The sequence below is a fragment of the Silene latifolia genome, chromosome 4 (genome assembly GCF_048544455.1).
Source record: "Silene latifolia isolate original U9 population chromosome 4, ASM4854445v1, whole genome shotgun sequence".
Lineage (NCBI taxonomy): Eukaryota > Viridiplantae > Streptophyta > Magnoliopsida > Caryophyllales > Caryophyllaceae > Silene > Silene latifolia.
Window position 1 is genome coordinate 54,534,936 of NC_133529.1, and position 6,053 is coordinate 54,540,988.

The following is a 6,053-nucleotide window of genomic DNA, read 5'->3' on the forward strand; positions in this document are numbered from 1 at the left end:
ATATGGGCGTTTTGCTTAATTTTGATGGATTAGAAATGGATATGTTCCACTTGGTTCTGTTCAGGTACTAGCTTGGCCGCCTATACCCTTACATTTCCAAAAAATATTTTGCCTTTTCTTACCCATTGCCTCACTTTACCATATTTTGTAAGCCCTCGGCTGTGCCAGACCTTGTTTGGTTGGAATGTATGTACGGTAGTTAGAATTGTCTATCATATTAGTTGCATGCATGTTTATGTCGGTCGTAGTTTAGGTGAGCGACTATATTTCTTTCTCTCTTACACTCATATGCTTACCCTTTGATTCATGAGAGAAGAGTGACCCGTGAAAGTCCATCATTAAAGGTCTTGCAAGGTCGACGGTTCAGCTTTATTATAAACATTTTATAACTCGTTTGCACTTGACTGTTTTGCTATAAGTGTTAGTTTGCTGCATTAAATCGGTTTAAGTGGGCATTTGTAGCTAGCTCTGAATTTTCTTTTCCGTTCTATTAGTTTTTCATATAGTTTGCTTGGGAACAAACAAAGGTTTGGTTTGGGGAAGTTTGATGCGTGCATTTTATATAGACTTTTTGTATCATATTTGCACGCATTTCTATGCATATTTAGTAGTGTTTAGCTACAAATGTCCCCCGAATAGTCTACTTTGGTTTGTCTTGTATTATTTGCAGGCATGAACCAGAAAGGAGCATAATCAAGCTTAATACATGTCCCTATGCATGCATTTAGGAGACGAGTTTAGTCAGAGCTTGAAGACTACTATTTTGAGATGCACAAAGAAGTAAGACAGCTAGGCGAGCAAAGGAAGAACTTCAAATTATTAGTGCCTAATTTGAAGAGCCATATCTCGAGTTATACAATAGATTTTCAGGTGATTCTAATTGGATATAAAATATTGTCCTCTTAGCTTTCCAACTCCACCGGAAACGCTCTGTTTTCCCAAGTAACGAAGAAATGGCAGCCGTTTGAAGTTCATTGCACAAAGCAGGAATTGTGCGCTTGAAAGTACTCGATCGAGTACTAGAGTGTTCGATCGACTTCTTTTTCTACTCAATCGAACGTGTCTTTTTGATAAGTGTTCGATCGAGTACCTTGATACGTGCATTTTATATAGCCTTTTTAGTCTTATGTTGCATGTATTTCTATGCATTTTTATACCGTTATGTATTGCAAAATTCCCCGAATTGGCTACTTTGGTTTGTTTTGTCTGAATTGCAGAAATGAACCTGAAAGTGGTGAAACCGTACTCTTTTCGTCCTATTTAGCATGCATATTGAGGAGACGAGAATGTTAGAGCGAGAATCATGCCTTGAAGTGCGTGAAGGGTGGTCAACGAAGCAGTCAATGACGATTTAGAAGCTGATCTTGAAGAAAGGCACTCGATCGAGAAGCATTTTGGTTCGATCGAGTGGTTTGGAGGATAGAAGAGTTCGATTGAGTACTTTACTTTACTCGATCGAAATGATGGAATTTGGGTTTCCTCGATGGAGAAGAATTTTTACTCGATCGAGAGGGTTAGCTGATGAAGTCCTCGATCGAGTGGTTTTATATCACTCGATCGAGAGGTTTTGGTATTACACGGGCTTAATTAACCCGTGTTGGACTTATTTCGTGAAAGACTTTGTTTTGCCTATTTAAGCTTTCATTATTTAGGTTATTAAGTAGGCGTTTTTCATCTAAGAACTCTCTTAATCTCTCTTTCATATTTCTACTGTTGAATTCTCTTCCTTTAATCTCTTGCTAGTGGATTTGTTCTTTACGCCGGATTGCTAGAGATTGTAATATTTCTTCTCTTATTAATCTTAATCTCACCGTTTCTTGCTTTAACGCCTCTAATTTACCTTTAATCTGGTTAAATTTACTCCTGGATCGGAAGATTGGACTAAATAGACCTGCTATGAACAGTAGACTACCTTGACGAGGACGGAAGTTAAATTAGTGGATGTCTAGGATAGAAAGTGGACCGGAAGGACCTTTTCTATATCCGTCTCGCAGTAGATTATCTAGGCTATTTACAGCTGATTCAATAGACTACCATGGTGAACCAAAATCTTGGCATGCTTTCTCTTATCTGATCATCTTTATCATATTTTCTACCTTTTATTGCTCTTTCTTTACTGCTCTTTCCTTTAAACCTTTTATTAGTTTAGAAATCAAAATTCAAACCCCCATTTGTGACCAAATAGATGTACCATTAACAGATATCTTGTCTCCCTGTGGAGATCGACCCTGCTTATCACTAGCTTCTTTGTTAGTTTTAATTAGGTTTATTTTTGGTACAAATCGACGGTATCAAATTTTGGCGCCGTTGCCGGGGAGGCAATAGCCCTATCTATTTTTGATTTCGTTTATTTTTATCCATCTCAGGGAATTTCTATTCCTTAAGACAGTTCTCACTTAATTCTTTCAGTGTTGTGTATGCCCAGGTCAAACAGGTCGGTATTAGTTCCAGCTGATTCGGAGCCAGAAAGACTGTTTCGGCATAGACTCCATCTGCAAAGAGAACTTCGAGAGGAAGACTTGAGTACTTTCGAGCCCGAGCTACAACACTTTTTATTTGCAGAACCGTCTTTTGAAGAAGACAATCTCATTTCTGCCGACAAGCCAGTAAAGATGCCTAACATTGCAAGTCACTCGGAGCCCAAAGCATCCTCGATTCCTAAAGGTTTTAACCTCCAAACTGAGGACGGTAACACTTTCGATATCCATCCGTCTTATATAAATCTGGTGGAAAGGAATCTGTACCGAGGTGTGGCGGGTGAAGATCTGCGAAAGCATATGGAAGTCTTTACCGACTATTGCTCTACTATTCTCGCTACTAAGGGAGTAACACAAGACAAGATAAAGGAAGTGCTTTTTCCTTTTTCTCTGACTGACTAAGCCTGTGAGTGGCTGATTAATCTTGACCGGACTGCTGCTGGTATCACCAACTGGGAGACTCTCGCACTTGCCTTCTACAAAAGATACTTCCCTCCACAACGCACTAATCATCTGAGGGGTAAGATTACTAGTTTCAAGCAGGCACCTGATGAGACTTTTTATGAAGCTTTGTGCCGGTGCAAGAAGTTGGTGAGGTCTCTTCCTCACCATGGTTTTGATAAGTGGTTTTTGTGCAACCAGTTCTACAATGGGTTGTTGATGCGACCATAATTGGCGCATATTTAGCCCCCGAATTACCATTGTTTCTATGCTTTTTAGTGCCTATTTGGGTCATTTCTTATCTTTAGTTCTTTGTTTTGCATATTCTTTGAGATTTTGATCCCTTGGTAGGAAAGGAGTAAGAATCTTGCATTTTCATGGCAAAACAAGGCTAAATTGATCATATTCAATGACCAAGCATCAAGGAGAGACAAGACTAGAAGGCCTTTGTACATAGCATAGTAGAAGAGCATTGTTGAGAAAAGGATCCTTGAGTCCCCAAGGAAATCCCCAAGGAATTCATGAAGAAAAGGGAAGAAAAAGAAGAAGGAAAGTTCTTTGAACTACAATCCGAACGGATTGTAGAGAATCCGTCCGTCCTCGCGATCCGAGCGTCCTCACCAGAATCCGCTCGGATTCCCCATGCCCAGTCCGAGCGTCTTGTTCCTTGATCCGCTCGGATCGTCCATCCCAGATCCGGCCGTCCCGACTCCCAGCCGCACGGATCACAGCACAGCACAGTTTCGTTCTTCAAGCTACGAAATGGAGAAGCCCTTCTCTCGGATAATCCCGGAGGCTCCTTGCTCAACTTAAAAAGTGTAATTACTAGTTTAGCCCTTAGTTAACCCTAATGCATCCTCCCTAATTTTCACTATAAATACCCCATTAGTCTAATTAGAGGAGCATGTTCTTCTTATCAATAATTAGTGTAGTTAATATCAATCAAATCTCTCTTCAATATTGTAATCAAATATTAATCAAGTTTTAATCCAAGTTTTAGTTCTTTAATCTCTCTTTTGTTCTTACTTTATTTTGGGTAATTGAAGATTATTTGGGTTATTATTGGGAGATTGACAACCTCTCAATCTAGGATTCAAGTACTTCTATTATTCTTGCTTTATTATTGGAATCATTAGTAGGTATAATCTCTTAATCCCTTTTTAATTATTGCTAATTACTTTCATTTATTCATCATGTTTCATTATGTTAGTATGATTGACAACCTCTCTAGCATGATCAATATGATAATGAGTGAGTAGTCTCTTAGCTAGGGTTTAATGGGTGATTAGGGGAAACCAACATGGGGAATGATTCATGCTTAAATTAATATGCTTTCATATCTTATTTGCTTGCTTGTTTTGATCTTAATACATGCACATGTTATATTTGATGAAATGCTAAGCCTATGAATCCTTGCATTTACTATCATCTCCTATCCATTCAACTTGACTTGTAAGACATAACCCAACTCGAGTCTTGTTAGACCATGCATGTGTTAAGTAGGGAAGATTAAGTCGACTTGTAGGTGTTGTACAATCCAAGAGATTCGGCTCCGGGACCCAAACTTTCCTAGGATTGTAAGATATAACCCAACTCAATCCATCACAACAATAATTGCTTGCTTATAATTTGAGAACATGTTTGTATGATCATATCCCATGATTCCCCTATGAACCCATGACACCCTAGTGCTTTTAATCAATTGTTTACACCCTTATTTCATTTATCTTGTTAGTTTATTTTCATTGCTATTTTAGTTTAGTAACCTTCTACATCAACCCAATTTGTGACACCCCTAGACACCACTAGTTACAATAGAATCTTCATTTCAATACCCGTCCCTTGGGATCCGACCTTTACTTGCCTCTTTACTAATTGTAGAGTTGTTTGTGAAGTATAAATTGTGTTTTGTATCGACCATTGACCAACGACCACATATGCTTAATTGTGAACACCAAATGGCTCCGATCAAAAATGGCGCCGTTGCCGGGGACGGTGTTTAATTGATTTAAGATTTCTTTTATTGTTTTTAGTTGCGTCTTTCTTCACCTTGGGGAAGTAAAACTCCTCAAGGTTTGTTCTAATTGTTTTCTAGTTGTTTGATATTTTGCATGTCTAGAAGGTTACAAAGAGATTTGTTACCTTTTGACCGTGAAATCGAAAGAACCTTGACGAATAATAGGAGACTTGTTAGGAGGAATTTGGGAGGTGTTGGTGAAGTTGTTCAACCCACTAGTGAGTTTGTCAATCCTTTCGCAATAGAAGGAGAAGAGAACCCATTAAACAATACCACACAAAATCCACCTACAATGCCTAAATTCTCGTCACACTCTATACCCACCGAGGAGGATCTACCAAATGGTACTCCTACCCCACAACATCTTACCGGAAAATTTATTGCCAAGTCCGCCTTCATCCAACTAGTTGAGAGGAGCCAATTCGGGGGAATGCCTAGTGAGGACCCTCATTCTCATATGGAAACATTTTGTGATTATTGTGAAGCTATCTCTCAAACGGGCGTGACTCAAGACCAAATAAGATGGGTCTTATTTCCTTTTTCGTTAATCGGCACCGCAAAGCAATGGTTGAAGGGCCTTGATAAGGCCACCCTTGGAATAGACTCTTGGAAGAAGCTAGCTCTAGCTTTCTACAAAAAATTCTACCCACCGGAAAAGACCAATATGCTAAGAGCTCAAATTACGGGTTTTAAGCAAAGGGATGAAGAATCTTTGTATGAAGCTTGGGAGCGGTTCAAAGGTATTTGTCGCTCATGTCCTCACCATGGACTTAGCGAATGGTTTTTAGTGCAACAATTTTGGAATGGTTTATATGAAGATTCAAGGAACATTCTCAATATGGGATCAAATGGAATGTTCACCGAAGTTGATGACAATCAAACATGGAACAAGATTGAGGAAATGGCGGTCCATAATTCGCAATATAGTAGGCCTCGCAAGGCTACTAGAGGAGGAAAGTATGAAGTGGACACCGTTACTCAATTGGGTGCTCAACTTAGTGCTCACATTGACACAATCAACTTGAAGTTTGAACAAGCTATGGCTAGACTTGAGGAAAGCTCAAAATCATCAAAGCATCATGTCAATGCCATGACGGCATCCTCATCAATCCCAAGCG

General features: G+C 39.3%; 1 non-coding gene across 1 annotated transcript; it reads right to left on the minus strand.

Moving 5' to 3' along the window:
• Positions 1-5,599: 5,599 nt before the first annotated feature.
• On the minus strand, positions 5,600-5,706 carry LOC141654236 (small nucleolar RNA R71). The gene has a single exon (XR_012547799.1). It is a non-coding gene; the product is annotated as a small nucleolar RNA R71 (small nucleolar RNA).
• Between the last annotated feature and the right edge of the window lie 347 nt (positions 5,707-6,053).